Below are 24,962 nucleotides of genomic sequence, written 5' to 3'. Positions count from 1 at the left end.
ACTCAAAGGATGGGCTTCACAATGACAAACCATTAAATTGGCCACCCTCTGATCTGTGTTTGTAGTTCCTCTTCTTCCGTCTGCCTGGAACTAGGGGTAATACTGAGCAGCCTTAGGCTTTGTGTTCAGGGCCAGGATCATTCCCTGTACACAAGCACGGTGTGCACTGCCAGGGCCACCACCAAGAGTTGTGTAGGGTGTGCGCTGCACAACTCTCAGGAGTACAACTCACACCCACAGTCTATGTGATAGAGCCCCAGAGTTGTGCAGTGATCCTCACAGCAACCCTTGGAGAAACCAAAGACCCCGTGACCCTGAAGTGAGGCGTTAGTGAGTCCAGCTAGCATTAAATCCCAGGGGTCACAAACCGGAATGCCTCCAGAGGCCTGGCAGATAGTATAAATGAGTAAAGCAGGTTGTGCATAAGACAGTAGGAAATGGAGGGGCGAACACCTGCTCCATGGAAAGGCATCCGACTTCAACATAAAAAACAAATAGGCAGGCAAACGAGACATGGGGGTCGGAAGAGGTCACCAGAACCAGTCCCTTTTTAAGCATCATCTGCTGTCACCCCTGCAGAGCAGGAGAGTGACCAGCTGATAAAGTGAGAGCTGCATAAGCACTCAGGTTTTCACATTAATATTCTTTGTTAGTACCCACATAAAAGGCTCCATTACCACTCCCCCCATCACCAGCAAGTAGATAAGTAGAAAGATCCTAATGCCGGAAGCAAAAGGACAAATCAGTTGGAGATAATGTAATTGGGGCTGGGGTAGGGAGGGAAGCTTATGTACCAAGTAATGTGGGAAGGCCAAGGAATGGCACCTGTGGTGTGACCCAGTGATCCTGGGCTGGATTTCCTCATCTGCGTTAGTAGGTGAATACTTAACCCGTCATTAGGTGAGAAGATAAATATGAAAGTTTTGGGAGATGGGCAGCAAAAATGCCTTTTGAGTTTACTCCAACTCTAGAATTCCCTGGAAATATTTGGAAAACTTCCAGTCATCCAGAATGGTCTTGGGACGGTGTGAGGCTTACAGTTAATTTATTATTTGTATCTGTTTGAGAATCACCTTATTTTTATCTTTTTACTGATTTTCAAAAAAATTAGATTATATTAAAATAAACATACAAATGAAAGCCATATTTGATGTAATTTCATCTCTCTTCAGTGACTGTTGGCTCCTTCTTGAGACTCCCTGGACCGTATGTCCTAAGCCCTGGCCTGCTCCTACTGACCTCTGGGACCCAGATCTAGTCAGTTAACCTCTCTGAGCCCCAGTTCTTACCTGTAAAAACCCCTAAAATTCTGAAGTCCTTGAAATATTTATCATAATACAATAATCCCAAGGCAGTAAAATTTAAAGGAAATTGGGATATTGATGTATATGGCATAACCTAAAAGTTTCTTTTTAGACCAAATCCCTGATAATCTCTTATTTCCTTGGCCCTGGGCACTCTATAAAGTAAGAGGCACACTGTACAATGTCACACACAAATCTGTTCTGTGACCTTTTTGATCTTTTGTGTTCCACTTGAGGGAGAATTTGCTGTGTGTTGAATTTCTTTCTGCCTAGCCATGTAGAATGATTGTTGCCCCATGTCATCTGCATTTTCCAAACCATCAGGTACATGGTTGCCATATACTGGAAACTTTCAGATATAACTAGATACCTTTTTGTATTCCTATGAAACATGAAATCATGTTGTCAATAACCCAGCTCTAAGTACCTTGCCAATGGGACATGCATGCCAGCCCCAGTGGCATCTTCCTTTGTGGGTCTGTCATTGTTTGTGAGGCTTTCTTCTAAGAGTCCTCTCTGTCTGCTCGGAGCACCCGCCTGTCTCCTAACCACTGGGCATTGTTTTCCTCTCCTTGCTATGTGCACATGGAGATGCCCTTGCAGGCTCTGTGGTCGTTGTCCCACTTAGCTCAGTGAATGACTTCATAGAATTTGAATGAAGTGGTGAATAAGCAAACATCCCGAACACTACCTTGGAAGTAGCTGCCTGGAACTAACTGGCATTGGATTCATATGATGTAAGAAAAAGCATTTGATTAACTCCTTGGAAATCCTTAAACCTCATAATTCTATCACCAAATTCAAATCCACTTCTGGCCCCGTCCCAGCCCTGTTCATACTGCGCCCCTCCCCCCCACCTGCCATCGTGCTCCCTGGCCAGCCACCGCAGTGGTTCCCAGGGGGCCAGCTTGGTGAGTCTTAGAGCGCCTCCTTGGACTATGAAACTTCCAGATACAAACTGCGGCCCCACCCGCTCCCCTGCTCCATTACTTTAAGCCAAACCCGTCTCTGGGCTCCAGCTGCTGTCCACTTGTGCAGTTCTACCCCCAAAATCCTGACTCCTGGCAAGGTAATCACTAGCAAATTAGAGCCATTCCCGGTGCCCACTGCAGCCTCTGAACTGAAAGAGGGGGAGACAAAAATAGAGGCCTGCTTCTGGAAGTCAAGGAGTAATTGAATTGTCTTGCCTTTTTAATTTTTATAAAATGGAATGCAGTCCCTAGAATTTATATGACTTGATGGTTGGCTCCCCATTGAAAAACACACCCAGGAATGTGTGTCAGCAAATAGTAGAAGATAAGGCATTGTACTTAGTACTTTCGTTAAATAATGAAACAGATCATTTAATTTATACTTAGTAAGTGTATTTTGTGCTGAGGGATGAAGAGAAAGTAGTTTATGTGCCAGGCATTGCAAGGCTGTTCTACTGCTCGTTAGGATTAAAGTTGGCACAACAAACTCCTCCCTAGCTGTAGTCATGGAGACCATTTCAGACGAGACGCTAACCATACCGGAAGTAGCATCACAAGCATGAGGTTCAGTCTTACGGTGTGTCAAATACAGAGGGCAGGAACGGGATATGCTTCCTTATGGATATGATAGGGATAAGATATGGAGCCCACAATGCATTTGCACATCAGCTCCATTCTTATGGGGCTGCTTGGGTCCCTCCCAGAATGCTAGGGGAAGAGCAGCTGTTAAGAGGTTATTGCCAAGGTCTGTTATCAAAAGTCAAGATATAACAAGTGTTGGCAAGGATGTGGACAAAAGGGAACCCTTGTGCACTATTGGTGGGAATGTAAATTGGTACAGCCATTGTGGAAAACAGTATGGCGTTTCCTCAAAAAAAGTTAAAAATAGAACCACGATGTAATCCAGCAACCCCACTTCTGGGTATATATCTGAAAAGAAGAGAATCAGCATCTCAAAGAGCTGTCTGCGCTCCCATGTTTATTGCAGCATTTTTCACAACAGCCAAGATAGGAAAACAACTTGAGTGTCTATTGACAGATGATTGGATAAAGATGATTGGCTTAGGAGCCAAGGGTAGTTAGGGCAAAAGGGGAGCTATTGATCCAAGGATACAAACTTTCAGTTATAAGATGAATACGTTCTAGAAACCTAATGTACAGCATGGTAACTGTAGTTAATAATAATGTATTATGTACTTGAAATTTGCTAAGGGAGTAGATCTCAATTGTTCCCACGACACACACACTCACAAAAAGATAACTATGGGAGGGGATGGATATGTTAATTAGTTTGTGGTAATTATTTCACAGTGTATACATATATCAAAATATCATGTTGTATACCTTACATATATAGAATTTTTGTCAAAAATAAATATTTAAAACAAGAGGGGAAAAAACAGGTTATTGCCAAGGCTCCACAACCTTTCTTTGGGCTTGTTTCCCATGTCCCTTCACCCTTGGGAGAAGGGGCAGGGTTCATGCGGGGAATAGCCGTGGGGCAGAGGTAAGCATGGCCCCTTCGGGTGGACCTTGTGCTTTCTTAGGTGGAAATGTATTTCAGACTTGTGCTCACTCTCTCTCTCCCTCTGTCTTTTGCTTTCTTTCACTCTCTTTCTCTCTCTCCCTCTCAACATTTTAAGGTAGATCTCATTTTTTCAGTGCTAAACAAAAAGGAAAACTGACCCAGAAGGATTCTGAAGGAGAGGCATTTGTTGTTAAGTCTTGACCACAGGGTGCAATAAAGAAAGTTGCTGCAGTAGGACTGCCAAACACAGAGACCAACAAGGAAATTATGGAATCTTCTTGTCTGAAAGTTTTTAAAGCATGTGAAAGGGGTTAATGTTTCTGCGATGGCTTAGGTCCAGTCTTTTAAAGAAGTAATAAGACAGTCATGATTATCTTTGGACAGTCTTTTCAGTATGTCATACAATAGAAAGTACTACAGCACAGGATGCCAACAGCATTCTGAGCCTGAGTGTAACTAGAGGGGGAGGTGAGGTTTAGTGGGAAACAGCAGGGTGAGGTCTTTGGGAAGTGTTACGACCAGGATAAACAGAATAAAACCCTCACCCACCTCAGAGCATGCAGCCAGCCGTTTGGCCTCACCCCATTCACCACCACGACAAAACTCGGAAGAAGAGTAATAAGCAAATTTTAAGATCCAGAGAGCATCAGCCACAAGGGGCTGGGAAAACCACAATCTGGACCTTCTCAGTAACTGTATGTAAGGTCTTAACCAAGTCAGTCAACCTCTTTGGGCTTCTGTTTCCTCATTTATTCATTCATTCAGTAAATATTTATCATGGTCCCACTATATACCAGGAAGCACTGTTCTCAGTGCTAGGTGAGCCTACTAAACAAAACGGAGCTTATATTCCAGTTGGGGGGAAGGAGGAGAGACAGAAAATAAATATAATATGTACGTGGTTAGATGCCATTGAGGAGAATAACACAGGAGGGGGTTAAGGAACCTCAGGGTACGAGTATTGCAATCTTAAATAGAGTGGTCAAGAAATACCTATTTGAGGGGATGACTTTTGAGTAGAGCCTTGAAGGAGGTGAGGGAACCAGCCGTGCTGACATCGGGGGGAGGAGTGATCTAGGCAGAAGGAATAGCAAAGAAAAGCCCCTGAAGCCGGAGTGGGCTTGGCATGTTTGACACACAGTAACAGAATGCACAAGGGGTGGTGTGGGAGGAGGCGTGTCAGAGATGTAACAGAGCCAGGCTGTGCACTTTTTGGACACGTTGCCTTTTCGTGGAATGAGCTGGGAGGCCTTTGGAGGATTTCATAGGAGAAGATCCTTTCGACTGCTATATGAAAAATAGGCTGGAACAGGACAAAGGCAGAAGCAGGGAAAACACGTAAGATGCTAAGGCAACAACCTAGGCGTGATGTGATGGGCTAGAGCAGGGTGATAGCAGTGAAGTGGTGATCAGTGTCAGATTCTGGTGATATTCTGAAGGTGATGCTTACGGGATTTTTCTTATGGATTGGATGTAGGATGGAAGAGAAAGAGAGGAGTTAAGGATAACTCCAAGGTTGGCAGCCTGAGCTGTTGGGAGAATGGAGTTGCCATTGGTGAAGACTGGGAGAAATAAGTTTCAGGTGGTGAGAGTGGGATTAGAAGTTCTATTTTGTGTGTATAACATTTGAGATGTCTGTTAACATCTAAGTAGAGATGTCTAGTACACAGTAGGATATTTATGGCTGGAATTCATAAGACAAGTCCACCCTGGAGATAGAAGTTTCAATACCAGAGTACTGTGGATACTGAAAGCCACAAAACAGAATACAGTCACTAAGGGAATGAGTGTACATAGGGGGGAAAAACAAAAAGAGGTCCTGGGATTGAGCCTTGGGGCTTTCCAGAATTAAGAAGTTAGGGAGATAAAGAGGAGCCAGCAGGGTAGACCAAGAAGGAGCAACCATTGAGGTAGAAGGAAAAGCAAAAACGTACAGTGTTCTGGAAGCCAGGTAAAGGAAGAATTTCAAGGAGGAGAGAGGAATCGACTATGTCAAATGATGCCAGCAGTCAGCTAAGATGAAGACTGAAAGTTGACCATCCAGCAGTTTGGAAGCCATTTGTGCTTTCACTGAGCACTTTTGGGGGAGCAGTAGGAACAAAAACCAATTCAATTATGTTCTAGAGAGAATGAGAAGAGAGAAATTTGAAAAAAGCTAACGTAGGCTACATTTTTTTAGGCCTTTCAAGTTAAAGGGAGCAGATAAATTGGTCAGTAGCTGGAGGGAAATGGTTTCAAAAGAGGTTTCTTTTGTTTTGTTTTAAGTAGGAAGAAATTCCAGGATGTTTGCACTCTATGGTAAAGATGAACAATATTCACCTATATCCAGCTTTCCTCTCTTTCATATACACAAGGAAGACCAAATTTACAATCAGGTGTGCTATGTGACTGTCCAGTCCAGCCAATGGAATGTGACTAGAATGTGTCACTTCTGATCTGAGACAGTTAAAAGTAGGTATGAGTTCTTCATCTTCTTTCCCGTTCATTAAACTGGAGCAAAGAACATCAAGATGATGGAACTGAAGCCCAGATGCCTGAGTCACTGTTGGAGGAGAGCCATCTGACTCAAATCAGACTCTGACATGAACGCGAAGTAAACTTTCATGTTAAGCCATTAAGATTTGGTGTCTATTTGTTTCCATGGCAGAGCCTAGCCCATCCTGACTAATACTTGGGCTGATGGTAAAAATCCAAAAGAGAAAGAAAACTTGATACAGGAGACAGAAGACCAATTGCTAAAGAAATGCCCTTGAGTATTTGACAGAGGATGGATCTCCTGACCAAGTGGGCAGATTCAACTTAGCAAGGCACATCCTTATCTGAAAATGATGGAGTTGGACTGGATGATCTCTGCAGTCCTTTCTTATGCTAGAGATTTACGGTCCTTGAACTTTTCTAGGTTCCTGACAGAGGGAGAAAAGAAATCCTGCTGATCAGAAAGCGAGGAGAGATGTTTGGATTGAGAGACAGGAAAGGCTATGGAGATGGGAGGCAAACTGGTCAGGAAAGGAGAGAATTTTAGGATTTCAGAAGAGGCGTGAGCTCACTTCTGTTACTTACCTTTGTGCATACTTCCTGACTTTTTAGAAACGATCTTACAAGAGTTCACAGGAGATGACAGTTAAAGAGCTGTAAAACCACTGGGCTATTTGATAACCTAGAACATGGGCATATTGTAGGAAATTCAAAACATTGCTCTCTAACCATTTCAGAAGTTTTTAGGATTTTGAAAAAATTATTTACATTTAATGACCTCAATTTCAGTATGAGTGTGTAGGGAATAGTAATACTGGTTACCAGCTTGACGTGCAGGGCTGCTGTTCAGGTTAATGAAATGTGATATGTTAAACTTCTTGGAAAGATGGTGCTATATAAACAGTAGGTGTTATTATTCCCGTAAAAGGAAAGCACAGTCGTCTCTGATGAAATGGTTCTTACCTCAGAACCCTCATTAAAAGCTGTGGTGCAATTTTCCAAGTTGCGTTAGTGAGACTTGGCAGCAGATGAAAAAAAGCAAATAAATAATAAGTCAAAATACTCCAGGTAATACTTGCTGGCAAGTAAGAGGTTTTCAAGTCCTAGAATCGTGCTGATAATTTTGAAATGCCTAATGGCAGAACTTATTTATAGTCACGCAAAGGTGACTTCCAGCCCTGAAATCTGGGCCTCAGTCTCCAATGTGGGTGTGACAAAGCAAAGCTGTGAAAGGGGAGCTAACACTATTGTGATTCCATCTCCGAAGGCTGCTCAGTGGTGCTGAGACAGAGGGAGGGAAATCTGGTGTGAAAATAGCCACAGCAATAGCTAATTTTAAAACTGAAATGCATAAGCTGCTTCCAAACCTCTTACATTTTTTAAATCCTGAGGCCAAGTAAGTCCTATTTAAAGAAACTTATGCAGAAATGCATTCCTCTTTTGGCACAGAAGGAGTTGAGTAGACAAAAACTAAGACATATCTAAAAATTATTTTTAAGTGACCTGATTTCAAAGCCAGTTTTAAGGATTCCTTTCACTGTACCTATTTATCCCCATATAACACAAGATGACCACAATAATCAACATTTTAAATGGATTCATAACAAAACCTTTGGCAAAGTTGTTTGCACTAAATTTTCTTTCCCCTGTTATGGAGTCTCTTAGCTGTTTCAATTAAAATTAATAATAGCTTTCAAGACAAAATTCAGAGCTGCAAAGTTCCTCACTTGATCAGTAATCGTAACTATTATTTTGTCATATTTAATCATAGAACCCAGGCCTTTAACAGGGCCCTTAATTAAACTTTTAATTCATGATAAGAAGTTAAACAGTGCTTGGGAGGGTTTTTAAAAATTATTTTCACTTTCCATCCAGATTAACCAAAAAAAGAAAAAAAAGGTGTGATAGACATAATGGCTGTCAGCCAAGGATATTGTAGGTCATGCCAACATGAGCTGGCAGCAAGCCATTGTCCAATTAGCATGGCTTCATCATTGCAGAGAAATCACTCTTGAGTAGATGGTTGAGTCACTCATGATGTAGTGGTACTTCACTTGAGCCAGCACTTCTTAGAATAGGTTTCTTGTTCGCTATTATTACCTGCCCTACTTTGCCAATAAAAGCGCAGGACCATTTAGGCTGAAAGCTGAACGGAAGAGAAACATCGATTATGTATCTCATTTCTCTTTGCTTCCGGAAAACTGAGATTGCAATTAAACAGTGAAAGCATGATGTGTTTTTAAATGAGTTACAAGAAAATACAGTTTCCACACCAAAGTACTCACAGTTGGAATCCAAGAGTCAGTTTTTTTCTGTCTTTTCTTTGGCAGCTTTAACATTGGCACAAATTTGAGGATATCAGTAAAGTTACCTAATAATCTTAATAGATTCACATTCCATTCAAAAACTTGGAATGTCCCCAAATTGCTTCAGGTTTCAGCTCTATTGTTGGGGTGTCCATGACATTTCTGGTGGGGGTGCAGTTATACAAGCAGACGGCTTTTGAAAGAGACCCTTCTTATGGTGAGAACACCTGGAATCTTGGTTGGACAAGCTGTAAACCAGGAAATTGATTCAGGAGTTTCTTAATAAAATGGATCGTATCCAGGCATTGGAGTGGTATGTGGTTGTCAGTAAAAAACGCTGTTCTCAGAAGCACAAAGAAAGTAAAATAAAATTGTTGGCACTAATTGGTTAGTACCTTTATGTTAATATTCTTGTTTGTTTTGGTTCTTAACCAAATCACAGGCTAGATAAAGGGTTGGGTTGTTTTTGCTTTTGGGAGTGGAGCAATTAAATAATGGCACTTTTGGTTTCCTGATATTTCAGAAGTATTCTTTTTCCTTATTAACTTGGTGCGCATAGTAAAATTTATCACTTTGCCATAGACTCCTAAAATATGTTGACAGTCCCTCTAACTGACATTGGCACCAACTGCAAGCTAGCTGGTGATGCAGTGAGCTTTCCTGTCTGAGATGGACTTCTGTGTGCAGCCTGGCAGAGGCTGTGTGTGAAAAAGTTAATGCATTCAGCACCCCGGGTGGGATGCAGCCAGGCCTCCAACGTGAGCACATTTTTTGACTGACTGGCAGCAAAGAGAAATACTGGCAGCTGTTCCCAAGCAGCAAAAAAGTTAGCCCTGGGGGTGAAAAAAAAAAATGCTGGGATTTAGCCAACAAGAGATTCCTGCATTTAGAAGAAAATCAAAAGGATACAGAAGGTCACAATTACAGTTGAAGTAACAACTATTTCACTTTATCTTCTGCTTTGTAGAGGATAGTATTGAATGTCATTGCTGCTCATTTTTTCTGATTCTTTATTTCTGAGTCTTCATTTTTGTTCTGTTGATTTCTCTATTTTTTTAATTCTTTATATGTAAAACCAAGTGACATGTTATTCTTCCTAAAAATGGTATATAGATGATATCATTTGTGGAGGCGCTATCAGCAACCAGAACTGAGTGGAGCAGAGCAGGGCTCTGAGAGCAGTGGCCACACACACTGTGTGTGCTGATCCATGTTGAATAACGTGGGTTGGAACAGAATTGCGTATGAAAATCACTTCAAAGATCTGTCCAGAGAGGACTTCTGACGCCTCACAACTTATCTATTATTCTTGTTTTATTAGTTATAAAAAGACAAGAGTGGAGAAAACAGGAAAATTACTAAAAGGCCAGGAAAATATCTGCTAAAAGACAGGACTCTCAAAGGTCTTACCATGTGAAGATGAACACTCTAGCACCAAGAGAAAGGTTTTTGTCTTCGCCCTGTCATTCTTCCCTCCCAATGAACACCTTAGACTCTGTGGGAATATTCTTTTTGCCAAGTGAAGCTGTAATAACCCAGCAGTTGAATTGTGCCCTACAAATAGGAAGGTAGGAAGATTAAAAATGTGGAACACCAAGATTCAGGGTAAGAACTTCACAGTTTGGGGAAATCAGGATACTGAAAGATACTTGAAGCACACCTTTTGTAACTCTGGGGATTTTTCTGAGTGACTTTAATCCATCAGCTTTACAAGATGTTCATGGAGAGAAATGCGATGACCTTTCAAAGTTCTGTTTCACTGAGTATTACCATGGCTGCTAGTTGACGCTGTTACAGTAAATGTTGACCAGATGTTCTCACTCACAGAACAGAAGAAATAATCTCCCTGCTATGTGAGGGATTTTAGCTATATTAAAGGAGAATTTTATAACAGTGCGAGATGCTAGACACTGAAGTAAAGTACAAAAACATACAGAATTACACTCAGAGGAGTTGGGTTGTGTGTGCGTGTGCGTGTGTGCGTGTGTCTGTATTGAAAGCAGATACTCAAAAGGACCAGGTGGCTCAAGTACCGCACTTCAGAGAAGTAGAGGAAGGCAACACGTGACTCTTTTGTTGGCCACTTCTTTGGGGAATTAACTTAGAAATATAAAGCAAGGCCATTTCCTTCAGAGAGCTTACAATATAGTTGAAGAATCAAGACAACAGCATAGAAACCAAAGATGAACAGTTCAGGAGCTTTCCTGTGGATGCCCGGTTGCGTTGGCATTGTTTGTGCTGCAGAGGTCCAGATGGAGGAGGACAGGATTTTCCTTCCATCTCCTCCATGAGGTTTAAACCACCTAAAACCAGCTCTCACTGACTGATAGGATTTTTTTAGGGAATGAGTGAGGAGAGATCCTCCAGGAGGAGAGGGCACTAGCACGGCAAAGGCCCAGAAGGAAGCATTCACAGGGCATTGAGGAGCCAGCTTTGACTGGCACAATAGATTTGGGGAAATACATCAAACTATGGTCAGATGACATAAAGCCTTACTATGAAAGAATAAAATTTAAACAAAAGAATTTAGTCTTGATTGGGTAAGCAGTAGGAATTCACTGAAATGTTGTAGCCAAGAAGTGACATGACGAAAAAAGTTTAAGGAAAATCTGTCTAGCAATGGAATTCTTGATGGATGGAACAACAAACTGCTCCAGGCAGAGGGCATAGCCAGGAGACTCATCCTGATCCTAGCGTGAGCTGAGAATCGTCTGTGCCAGGGTGAGGAACTGGGAGAAGGACGGTGCCCCCAGAGATCCCAGAAAATTGGATGTGGAAACACGGAAGTGGGGAAAGAGGCCATGGAGGCTTGGTAGATATCTGTAGTACTTTTATATGTACCCAAGGCACTGAGAGTGCAGAACTGAAGGGACGAGAGATAAGGACCACTGGCATGTAGGTGATGGCTGAAACCACTAGGAATTGCTGATCCCTCTGAGAAAAGAGAAGGGAAAAAAGGAACAGGGAGGGGCTGCAACTGGGCTCTAACACTTAGACTCCCATCGCTGGTTCCTCTACTAAGAACAAAGTTTACTCTGGATTGCTGGTTTTAACTTTATCTTCGTGTATTTCGGAAATATTTAAGCCCCAACAGTTTAAGAGACTGAGTATACATAGAGAGGCGCTCCCTAACTTACCTTTTAAGAAGTATGCCTCCCAAGTGATGTGAGCATGAATCCTTACCTAGCACAGCTGGATACAAGGACCTGAAAAGAGATAGTAAATTTCTAGAGGACAAAGCCCTTGCCTCAAGGTTATTTGTAATCCAATGTCACGTACTTTAAAATGTCAGGAACAGATTCAGGCAAAGATGATCCCTTAGAGTTAAAACCATTATGATGAATGTTTGGTGGACATTCGTATAGTACCAAAGCAACACACCCAGACACAAAGTAACACCACACACAGTCATCACACTAACCCAGGCAGGGGTCAATCTGAGTATCGCTGCTGGTGGTCAACTAGGTGTTAGATGCCTTCTACTACAAATATTCGTGAACTACACACCATCCCCAGTGATGTATTCAGTGTCCAACTTGACCTCATAAAGCCTTTAGATATAACTTCCAGTTAGAGGAAAATCAAGGATTAGAGAAATGAGCTTAACACCACCATGAGGAAGCAACAGGACAAATCCAGAGGGTAGGACATTCTGTAGGACAAATGGCCTGATTTCTTCAATAAGTCAATGTTGTAAAAATGGGACTATGCTAAATTAAACAAGATTTAAGGGATTTAAAATCCCTTGCAGTGTATGGTTCTGGAGTGGTTACTGGTTTGGACAAACCAGTTATAAAGGACTTTTGAGGGAAAATTGGAGAAATTCAAATGCAGTCTGGGTATGAGATGAAATTTTCTTGAAATGGAATGGCGGTGGTAGTTGGAAAAGGCAGACTAGGGAATAATATGCCTGGTGTGATCTCAGTTTGGTTAAAAAATACAAATGTAAGTGTGTGTGTGTAAAGAAAGAGCCATACGGACATAGGCTAAAGTGTTAACAGTGGTGACCTGTGAATGGTAGGAATGTAGTGGATTTTGTTTTGCTTGTCTACATTTTCTACTTTCCTATGGTATATATTGTTACATTTCTATAGTAATAAAGGGGTTATTTGAACAGTTCAGTGGATAGAAGGGAGGGAGGGAAGGAAGATCAGGTGAAATATGGAGCACAATATTGGAAAAATAAAACTCCACAGTATGGCTTTAGGTGTGATTTCAAAGGTTCTCGTCGGTTCTCTGTCTAAAGACCCTAGTGCTGCCCCCGTGCTTTCTGGTCCCTTCCATCCAGCTCAGGGCACTCCAGTCTCCTCACTAAGAAACTGAAGTTCTTAACTTGGGCTGAACAAACTTGCACTCACAGTCTCATTGGTTAAATGAAAATCAACCCAAAAAGCAATAATGGGAATAGATTTCTTCTAGTTCCTTCTTATTAAAAGTTTAAGACCTTTTTTCATATTTAAATTTACCTTGATCATTGAAACCTACAGATGCTCTTGCCTTCCCATGTGTTTTCTAGAGTTATATCTCTAGAAATTACTCGTGTTGTTTTCAGTGGAAATAGCTCAGATGTTTTCCATGTCTCTGACCCTCTGCATCCCCAGATAGAGAAGGAAATTCTCACCATCTGGCAAATCTTGTGCAACCATGAAGGAAGTAGAGGGTATGGAATGTCTCATCCTTCCTGTCAGCCTTGTATACAAGTACCGAAATTGAAGAAAAGGAGAGTCCTTTCATGGGTGTTTTCACACATATATAAATATCTATAAAAGTGTGCTTTGGGAAGTCACTCGATAAGCTTAGTATTTACTTCAGGCTCTAGTTGTATACAGATTATCTCCAAGTAGCTGCTTCTTCAAGGATCTGTCAGAATGGTCAGTATTAAGGACATGTGTTTATATTAATCAGATGGATGATGCCATTTTAAAAAACTAACAGCTGGAGCCAGCCCTGTGGCTTAGTGGTTAAGTTTGGCATGCTGTACTTCAGGAGCCTGGGTTCACGGGTTTGGATACTGGGCACGGACCTACACCACCCATCAGCCATGGTGTGACTGCAACCCATATACAAAATAGAGGAAGATTGGCAACAGATGTTAGCTCAGGGTGAATCTTCCTCAGGAAAAAAAAAATAAACAGTAAAAAGACTGCTTCCATCCTCAACTGGGCTTTGTTAAAAGAGGACACCATAACGTCACCCCCAGATCCTGGAAAGCCTAGCCCCCTGGCGGTCCCTAGAACTTAGACTGCTTTCTTTCCTGTCCACATTTCCCCTGCATCAGAGGGTCTATTCACTGGGGGCCCTGCAGTAATGAGGTGGTCTCCCTTTATCATGCCCAAAGTCTGAAATAAGATAACTGACATGTGTGTGATTGAGGTTTCAGAAGAATAAGTCAAAAGAGAAAGTGATGCTCCAGTGGATCTGCACCTGTAAGGCTTACACTGGTGTTTAAAACAACTTATTGCAAACCGTTTCCTACTCTGGTCAACAGAATGCTGGTTCTTCCCTACTTCCTCCTCAGGAGCCTCCAGAAATGTCTTTTTTTTTTAAGTTTTTTTAAAGTGATTTTCTCTTAAATCAATCTTTAGCTTATTTTCATGGGAAGTCTATAGTATTTAAGACTTCTAATACCCGTGCGTTAGTCTGCTCAGGCTGCCGTCACAGAATACCACAGACTGGGGCGCTTAAACAACAGAAATTTATTTTCTCACAGTTCTGGAGGCTCGAAGTCCAAGGTAAAGGTGCCGTCAAAGTTGGTTTCTAATGAGAGCTCTCTTCCTGGCTCGTGGCGGCTACCTGCTCACTGTAACCTCCCGTGTGCACAGGGAATAAGCAAGCAAGCACTGGTGTCTCTTCCTCTTCTTGTAAGGACACCGGTTCTGTCGGATCAAGGTCTCACCCTACAACATCCCATTTAACCTTAATTACCTCCTTAAAGGCCCGGTCTCCAAATACAGTCACATTGGGCATTAGGGCTTCAACACATGAATTTGGGGGGCCACAATTCAGTCTATAATAACCCACTAAAAAATAATGGATTTGTACAAATACAAAACAACATACGTGCAAGATTATCCACATATGTAACAACCACACAACCACATCCTGTGCAGCCATAAGAAAGACAAAAAGATTTCCATGAACTGATGTGGAGTAATTTCCAGGATATATTTTAGAAGGCAAAAATAAGATGCATACACTATACATGGTATGCTTCCTTTTGTACAAGAAACAAGGGAAAATAAGAATACCTGTTTATAACATATAAATGTATAACGTAAGTATACACACATATTTGCATAGTTTGTATGAAGAAACACATGATAAACAAAAAATTATAAAAAAGGTCACCTATAGAAAGCGAGTGAAAACAGAGTGAAAGGGTTTGGGATGGGACTGACTCTCTGAATGTGACTTTTTATTTGATATTGACTTTTGAACCCTTTAAATGTTTTACATAGTCAAGAAATTAAAATTTAATCAAAAAAAGATGAAAAGCAAGAAATCTTAAAATTTAAAACAATAGAAAAAAATGAACTCACTGTGTATTAAATTGGTTAATTAACCACACAGAATAAAAGAATAAATTAGATTAACTTTTGAATGCAGTACTATGGCTAGATGTCCTCTGTAGGACATTCTTCAAAACAGCTGACCTGAACTTTTCAAAAATGTCACGATCATGAAAGACAAAATGATGAGGGACTGTCCTAAATTAAAGGAAACTAAATGAAACCAAATGCAATACACGATCCTTGATTGGCTTCCAGATTGAAAAAAAATCTGTAGAGGACATCCTTGGAGCAATTTAGAGAATCTGAATGTAGACTGTATATTAGTTTATAATATTGTGTAAACATTACTTTTCTTGGGTAGGAAAATGGTATTTTGGTTATGTAGAATGTTCTTGTTCTCAAGAGATACATGCTGAAGTATTTAGGGGTGAAATGTCATGATTTACTTTCAAATGGTTCTGGAAAGAAATGCATACATGTGTGTATGTGTGTGTGTGTCTGTGTACTTGTGTGTAGACAGAAAGATGTAGAGAAGAGAGCACACAAATTTAACAACTTCAACAGATGGTGAATCCACATTAAAGGTATATGGATGCACATTTCTTTCATCTTTTCTATGGGTTAAAATTTTCAATATAAAAATGTTGGGAAAAACAAGTAATGGATTTGGATTGATTTTATCATCAAAATACTCCATTCGTTCAAGAACCATTTACTGAGCACCTGCTCTGTGCCCAGCCCTGTTCTAAGTTCTGAGGACATCGCAGTGGGTAGGACAGAGTAAGTTGGAGTTCTCATGGGCCTACGTTTTAGTACGGAGGGCAAATAAGAAAACAAGATGACTTCAGGTTGTGGTAAGTGCTAGAATCAAAATAAAACAGAATTATATGACAGACAGTCATGGAGGAAGAAGCAGTCTTAGCTAGGGTGGCCAGGGAAGGCTTCCCCAAGGAGGAGACCTCTGAGCTGAGACCTGAATGAGGAGAAGGAGCCGTTCATTCATTCAGCAGTCTTGCATTGAGCACTGACCCTGTGCAGGTAAACCGTCTGCCTTCACAGAGCTTAGACTCCTGTTAAGATTCACATACAGTAAACAAGAATATGTAAGTTGGTGATCAATGTTACAGGGGAAAATAAAGCAGGGAGGGGAGTAGTTAGTGAGGACGGGAGTTGAAACTTTAGATATGGTAGTTCAGAAAGGGCTCCCCAAGCAGGTGACGTACAGAGACCGGAGGTGGAGTGTTGGGAGGAGACAGATCATGTAGGGCCTGATGCCATTGTAGTGACTTTGGCTTTTAGTGAAATGGGAATCGTTTGGAGGGTTCTGGATAGAACAATGACATAATGTAACTTATGTTTCTAAAGGATGGCTCTGGACGCTGGGTTGAGAACAGGCTGCGAAGGGGCAGGAGCAGAAGCAGGGATACCAGTAAAGCGTCTCCTGCAATAATCCAAACGAGAGGTAGTTTGTACAAGGGTGGTGGCAGGGAGAGAATGTGAAGGTTTGGATTCTGGCTCTATTTTGAAGGCAAAGCTGCCAGGATTTTCCACTAACTGATTGGAAGTGGCATATGAGAGGAGAGAATCCAAGATGACTCAAGTTTTTGGCCTAAAGAACCAGAAGGATGGGAGTTGCCATGAGCTGAGTTGGGAAAGAAAGACTGCCCGAGGAGCAGGTTTGAGAGAGGAAACTAGGGGTTGGGTTGGTGGATAGCAAGATCATGGGGTGATCAGCACTCAGGTGGAGGAAAAAGGCAAAAGCTGAAAAGATCTACTGAGAATTTCATGGCAGCCTTGTGCAAGTATAATTAGGATTGTCTTGTCTAAATCTTTTCATTCACAAATTCACCTGTTGGTGAGTTGAGCTCTGTCAGCTCAGATGAAAAGCTTGCTCCCGGTTTGTACTGTCTTCTGCCTCTAAGAATCTAGTTCCCACGTGGAGCTGCTATAGGAGGCCTTCCTTGTTCTGGGTGCTGGATGGAAAAGGGGGAATTTGTGCTGAAGATGTGGCCCTATTCACAGTGACATATGAGGCGGTGTTGGGGGGAGTGGCCCTGCAAAGTTCAGCTGGAGTGTAACAGTGGTTCCCAGACATTTTTTGCCAATGATCCCTTTGATATGTGACTAAATTTCATAGACTGCCTTTCAGTTTTGAACCCAGATTTCCCTTCCTTCTATGCCCCACGCCTGAGTCCTTGAGGGACACACATTCTAAGCATATTTTGTTCCTCAAGAGCAGGCTCTGGCAGCTTTGAGACTATTCATTCGCATTCCATTGCCTCTTCAGCTCTCCCTCCAAGATTCCTACAGAGGCTGCTCTTAAAATAATGAGGCCTTATTTATTCAGATTCTTCCTCCCCCAGGAAGATACTGAGAGCTTTCCATGAGAATTCTTCAAGAATTGCTGAGGTTCTGTGGACTTCAGAGAGTGTACTTGAAATGGGAACTCCAACAATGAGGGCCCTCAGTAGACACTTACTGATGGAGATGATGGGCCTTGAACCCACTCTGCCTGGAGGACCTTCTCTCTGCAGCTGTAATACATCCTGCCAACTGTGGTCCAGCCCAAGAGAACACTCCAGGAGACCTCCCTTTCTGGCCGACACCAGAAACAGAAAGGGTGTGCATTAGCCCTCTCTCTCTCATTCTTCATATATAGCCTCTCTTGCCACCTCCCTGGGTTTATTTTAAAAGCCGTATTAATGAAATAAGCCAGTCACAAAAAGACAAATACTATATGAGCTATCTAAAGTAGTCAGATTCGTAGAAACAAATAGAATGGTGGTTACCAGGGGCTGGGGAAAAGGGAGAAAGAAGAGTTGTTTAATGGTTATAAAGTTTCAGATTTTCAAGATGAAAAAGTTCTGGAGATCTGTTTCACAATGATGTGAATATACTTAACACTGCTGAACTGTACCCTAAAAAATGGCTGAGATGGTAAATTTTATGTTTTTTACCACATTATTTTTAAAGCTACATTAACAGCATTACTTCCATGAAAGGAAAAATACATATTTTAAATACACATTTAAAATACATTCTAAAATGTGGAATGCCTTAGAGCATAGTAAACAAGCAGAGTCCATGGGTAAGGTTTTCATGTTGTATCTGTAGATGTTTCTCTTACCTATCTCCCCATGATTTTGCAGGATACACATATGAATGGTGGGTGTGTGTGTGTGTGTGAGAGAGAGAGAGAGCACCTCATCATTTTGTAGACATTTATTAGTTATTGTGAGGGGCTTATATACACAAAGGACCTGATACTGTTTTGTCTTTTGAAGAAACACGAAGAAGCAGTATGAAATACTCAGGGTCACATGCCAAATGACTGGAAAATCCAGGATGCCTAGGTCTAGTCCCGGAATCTTCTTTCTCTTTGTCTCAGTCAGCCCTTTCTCTCTGGCCAGAAGTTCTTATTAAAGAGCATGGATTTCTCTAAGCAGGAGGTAGCAAGATGGGTTGAGAGAGCAGCTTCTTGAAAGCAACAGTTATAGTTCTAATCCCAGCCCCCACACCAACTGGCTTACCCCTGGGCAAGTCCCTCAACCACTTAACCCCACCTCCTGGAGATCATATTAGTGCTCTGCAGGATTGGAGTGGGTACCTGGCACGTGGAACATGGGTCTTCCCTTTGTGGTTGTTATCATCATTCATGACAGGAGAAAGGCTTCACAATCACCCTTGAGTCACCCGGTGGGCCCGCTGGGCAGAGCTCTGCTAGGTTGGATATCAAGCACTGTCTAGGTCGGCTCTACTTGGTGCAGTTTTCTATTCCAGCTCCTCTGTTATTTACTTAAAATGCAATTGCCTTTTGGTCCAAAAGTTCCTGAAATTCAGCCTCTTTTGTGCTGGGCCTTTTTTCTAACCAGTTACTGAATTGTATAATTCCCTGGGTCCTATGGAGTCTGGCCGCCGTGGGTTCCTCAGTCTGTATTAGAAGGTTATTTTTGGATCTTAGGATTCACTTCAATCCTTTTTGGAAATAAAATATATGTTATTATTTGAAATCGTAACTTGCTTTGAGTTAAAGAAGGTTTCTGAAAGAGCGTGATCATCTTACCATCCAAGGCTTTCTTCCTCTTCCGTCTTACAGAACTGGAGGGGCAGCCTCTGCACCACATGGCCATCTGTGATCAAAGTCTAGTGTCAAGAGAATGTCCCTCCACTGCCGACTCCACAACATGAGGCCCTGGTTCGATTGTTCACTTCAATTTTCTGTCTAAAGTTTGAGTTAGAATCGCTAATTAGATAACATGGCCACAGACCAGGGAGAAGTACAAAAAATTCCAACCCAGAGTCAGATCCTCACCAATGGCACAGGAAACAGATGGCTCGACAGGGACTGGAACACATGACCTTCAGGAATCTAAGTGGTCCCATCATTGCATGAGCATCTCTTTTGCCTCTGCCTCAGGTTGCTGGTGCAGAACTATATTTTCTCAAAAGTTCTGACCGTTCTTGATAAATTATAGATATTACCATTAGCGTCACTTAACAACCCGGATACTTTCTAAGAAATGCGTCGTTACGCAAATTTCGTCACTTTGCGAACATCATAGGGTGTACTTACACAAACCTAGACGATAGAGCCTACTACACCCCTAGACTATATGGCACTAATCTTATGGGACCACCATTGTATATGCAGTCCAAAACATCATTATATGGCACATGACTGTAATTAAATAACCATGAGTAAATCACAGCACTTGTTGTTCTGTTTTAGAGTATATCCTTTACCCTCATCTCGCTTATTTCCTTGCCTTGTGTCTTCCGTCTCCTACTTGTAGTCATATCTTCTCATTTCTTTTCCACTCATTAGCAAAGATTTCAAGATTACCTGGTTCAGTCCTAAAACCTGTCCAAGAGATTATGAAGGAGGAAAGGCTTTGGGCTATTTTCTCCTGACATTTTAGGGTGGATAGAATGGCAGGGTGTGTATAACTTTTATGGTATTTTTAAATGACTGTTATTATGTCAAGCCCAGGAAAACACAAGATGGGGCATGCTGCTATCCATTCAAGCAAAACTGTGGGTCCATGTGACTGACTACACTTGCACCTCTGACAGGTCTAAATAGAAAGGGCTTACTTGTTTCCCCGAGGGAAAATCATGCCTGGAAATAATGCCTGGATCAGTGTCTTGAAACTCAGACTGCTAAGTCTGTGTTTCTTTAATTTCAAGGTTCTGCAATCAAACAGTTGAATTTTTGTTGAATAGGTATGATAGCCTTCGAAAATTTACATACTTAGGAAATCACTGACTTCTTTATTTTTTTAATACTGCCTTCCATTACATTCCGTCAAGGCTCCGTGTGTTCCCTGCAAATTGTTTATGATCTCAGCAGACTGGTTGGACTAGGCCAGCATTCCAAACTAAAGTAGCTTAAAGGATGTGTCATTCATAGACTTATAGGAGACTTGAGGAAGTTCGAGAAAGCTGTTTGTTTTGCCAACTCACAAGTCCATATATTTTGCCAGTGTTATCCAAAGTAAATGAAAGTACTGTCAACCTTGTCTTTCTGCCTTGTCAATTTTTGTATAAAGTGTTTAAGGAATACTAAAAACCGTAATTCCTCTCGATTACTATGGGAGGAAGTGAGGAGTGTCAAGGATTGAGGTTAAAAAATAAGGCATGTTAGAAGTCATCTAGTCCAATCTCTCACCCAATTTGGAATCTTTTTATGATAATGACACAGGTAGCTCTGTAGCCTCTGCTGGAATACTTTTTTTTTTTTTTTTGAGGAAGGTTAATCCTGAGCTCACTGCTGCCAGTCCTCCTCTTTTTCTTGAGAAAGCCTGGCCCTGAGCTAACATCCGTGCCCATGTTCCTCTACTTTATATGTGGGACGCCTCCCACAGTGTGGCATGCCAAGCGGTGCCATGTCCACACCCGGGATCCGAACCGGCGAACCCCAGGCCGCCGAACTGCTGGAACACTTTTAGCAGTGGGGAAGCTAACCACCCCTCAAGAGCCCCTTCCATTTTGTACATCTGTGATTACTATAAAATTCTTCCTCATTTTTCGCAGAACTCTACCTCCCTTAAATTTTCCTTTGCGATCTTGTTTATGCCCTCTGGAATGGGAGAGAGCAAATCTCATCTCATCTTTTTGTGACAGTCCATTCGCTCTCTGAAGAGAACTCTCGTATGGGCCAGGTTAAGTCTCCCTTTGTCAGGGTTTAACAACCTCGGTTCCACACGTCACCTGGAATGTGGATTCGGTGCTCATCACGATCCCTGCTGGTTAGGCCTGCTGTTAATGTACAGCACTGGAATGAAATACAAGAGTCTCGATGTGATCTGATCAGCAAAGAGCAGAATGAAGCTGTGACCCTGTCTCTGCATTGTATGTCTCCCGATGTAGCCCAGGATTGTGTTAAATTTCCTGGCCACTGCATCACCGTACTGACCCCCCTTGTTAAGCCTGCACTTTCCCATCCTGTCCTTTCAAAGTTGACCTTTTTAATCCCAGTACAGGGTTTGATGTCTGTTTTTTGTTAAATTGAATCTTTATACATTTACCTCATAATATCAGCCTGTGGCTGTTGTTTGGGATCTTGATTCTGTCTCCTAAAGTCTTACCAGCTTGGCACCCCGATCTTTTCCAAGTCAGAGATAAAACTTAAGCATGACAGAGTTGATGACAAAAGGCTGGGTCACATCACCGAACACCTTCCCTCAGGTTGACATTGACATTGATTCATCACCTAGCTACTGGTCACTTAATTTTACTACCTTCTAGACCCCATTTTTTCATACTATTCAAAGAGTGACCTGTGAGATGTCAGCTGCCTTGCTGAAATCCTGGGATGCTATTTCTCCTGCATTCTCTGAGCAGTAATCCCATCAAAACCAGAAATGAAGTTATTTTTGCATGACTTGTTCTTAATGAAGCTTGAATCATCTGCCACTTTCCTGTCTAGGTTCTGAGTGGGTGATCATTTGTTTGCCAAACCCAGAAAGATCAAGTATACAATTCAGATGGAAGTACCATTCAAAGACTTAGTTTTACTCACTAAGAGCATCAAGACTTTCAGAGAGTGGGTGGAAAGATTTAAAAGTGTCACATGCACAGCTGGATTGAGTGGCAGGGAAAAGAATCCTCCGTTATGTGTATACATTTTAAAAATGAGAAAAACAAACAAAAAAATAACTTACTACAATTCTTGGGAAAATGGCTGATAAGATTGGAATATGATTAAAAAACAGAAATGGAGGTGGAATGTTAGGAAAAAACAAAAACAAAAACTCTGAGTCCCCGAAGCCCACAGTGCTACAGATCTCCATCAGAGAGAAAGCCAGTCGAGCAGAAGGACAGTAGGAGGCAACCTCATCCAGGCGAGGTTAGGAGTCGAGAAAGTCTGAGGAGAAATAGGCCTAAAGTGGTTCCTTGACCATGGAATGAGTTTGTAAATCCCATAGAATGAAATACAGATTAAAAACACACACCACGGGGGCTGGCCTGGTGATGCAGCAGTTAAGTGCACATGTTCCACTTCAGTGGCCAGGGGTTCACCGGTTCGGATCCCGGGTGTGGACATGGCCCCACTTGGCAAGCCATGCTGTGGTAGGCGTCCCACGTATAAAATAGAGGAAGATGGGCATGGATGTTAGCTCAGGGCCAGTCTTCCTCAGCAAAAAGAGGAAGATTGGCGGCAGATGTTAGCTCAGGGCTAATCTTCCTCAAAAAATAAAATAAATAAAAACACACACCAAAAAGAGCCATCCTTACAAAGCTTCCCCAGTGTACAGCCCGGGCACGGCCAGCCCGTCCCTCTACACGCAGGGGGCTGAGTTCAGCCCAGCTCCAACATCAATCTCCCTTACCTTGTCTTTCCGTTTTCCTGTTTTAGTCTGTCTGAGATACCAGGTTTCTGAGAAAGGCCTTACAAGCCCTGCTGTAACAGGGCTGGGGCCATGCGGACAGCAGCCCATGACCCTCATCCCTCCAGCCTCTCCACTGTTGTCATAGAGCAGTCCTTCGGTTTCTCCAGCTTCTTCTTTCCAGCATCAGAAATGATTGAATCCTGAAAGATGCTGCTGTGCAGTTATTTTTGGCTCCCTTCCTTCCAGCCCTGATGTCTGCCTGCTCATCGACAACCATTAACAGCTGTTAGAAGGGGCTTTCAATTGCCTGGCTTCTTGCTGAAGTGCCTTAACACCGGTTTTCTAAGAGCTCAGCTACACTGAAGAGGTGAGAGAAAAATGGCAGAAGAGTTACATAAAATCCCCTTCATTTGGGGAGTCAGGTTTTTCTCCCCTTTTTCAGAAAAACTAAGCCTCGGAAGGAAGCTGTAGAAGCATTGTCCAGCTCAGTCACTGTAGAGGCTGACTAATTCAGATGATCTCCTGTGGCAGCCCCAGAGGTGGCCCTGTGTCATTCCCAGGGACACAATCAAGGAGTCCTGGACCCCCGTGCATCCTTGACGTGAGAATTTTAGCATCCCACCCTCACTGAGTTGCTGCCACCTCACCACAGCATCTGGGGCTCTGGACTAGACAGAGAGGAGAAGGCCTGTCACCACAGAGAGCCCCAGAAGCCGACCATCAGCCTCTCCAGGAGCCCATTGCTGCCAAGCGGGCTCCCAGGTAGCCTCCTTAGTTGTTTACCTCCCTACAAAGGACTGAGAACTGCAGTAGACATTCAGAAAGTTCTCTGCTCCTTGTAAACGTTAATTCATCAGTTCTCACTGGCCCCAGAAAGGATAATGACGTTGTTGCGGATCAGCGATTAATGCTTCGTGTGTAGCAGCACGTTGCCACCTTTTACCACTTCACTCTCTCGAGCACCCACCTCCCACCACAGGGCAGTAACACCCAGACCCGCCCCCAAGTTTCAGACTGGAAAATCTGAGAGGCCGCGTCCAAGTGTCTTCTCTTACCTCAGCCCTTAGCCAGAATAATTGTTCAGGCTCCCGATCCCAGTATTTCCCAAAATATGAATATGCGTGTCACAACTTGGAAGTGAAATGATTTCAGCTGGTATTATGAAGATCTTTTTTTTTTTTCAAAATCATTCTGTTTAACATCTATTAGAAAAAGTGTAACTCATGTTAAATGTGAAATTTCACAAATAGCGTTGCTTAGGACAAGTTTCTTTTTAAGCTAAATTTATTTTAAAAAGAAAGTGAGTTGCATTAGAGAAAATTTTTTAAATTGTAACGAATCATAAGTGTCTATAGTTAAGGAAACACTCCGTAATTCAGTACTTTTCCTGTCCACTAGCCCTGTTTGTCTTGTACAATCTCTACCCAAAGAAAGCCACAAAGACATCTTATTAGGAACACAGAGGAATGCTTATTTTCATGTCTTGTATGAAATACAGGACCAAGCCTTTCGCATTAAGTACATGTAGATGAAAACACTTCTTGTGTGTGTTTCTTTCTCTCAACCATTCTTGATTATCTGATTTGTGTATTTCTTCCAAAATAGCCCAGCTCTCCTGCCTGAGTCCCTAAGCATCTCTACTGCCTCCTCACTTGTTTCTGTAGCCCTCCTTATGCTGGGGATGGAGAATGACGCTGTACGTGACTGCTGCTTTGTGTTGCTGCCTTTCTTCAGGACTAGAGTAGATAATTTACGCTTCTCCTGTCTCAGTTCTCTGTACCCACACCTCTGCCTCCCTCCTCTTCTCATGTTTCAACTCAGTGAAGTTCCAAAGAAGGCCTATTTGTTTGGTTCTTGTGGACATCCTTGTAATTTAGATGGAGGGTAATGGGTTTAATCTCAGTAACAGCATTTTCTGTTGCTAAAGGGTAGTGCCAAGGGGACATGGCAGGAGATAGGCAGGACAAGCCAGTTTAGCTTAGTTATAGTCTTGAATGCCATGCGGAGAGGGGCTTGGGTTTTATTCTGCAGGAA

At 42.2% G+C, this 24,962-nt stretch overlaps 1 protein-coding gene across 7 annotated transcripts in view; it reads left to right on the top strand.

Moving 5' to 3' along the window:
- The window catches only part of BACH2 (BTB domain and CNC homolog 2), a 333,924-nt gene that overhangs the window by 255,785 nt on the left and 53,177 nt on the right, over window positions 1–24,962 (top strand). The window lies entirely within an intron of this gene.

The sequence above is a fragment of the Equus asinus genome, chromosome 24 (assembly GCF_041296235.1).
Source record: "Equus asinus isolate D_3611 breed Donkey chromosome 24, EquAss-T2T_v2, whole genome shotgun sequence".
Taxonomy (NCBI): Eukaryota; Metazoa; Chordata; class Mammalia; order Perissodactyla; family Equidae; genus Equus; species Equus asinus.
Note: the sequence above shows the minus strand (reverse complement) of the source record. Positions and strands in the feature narration are given on the sequence as shown.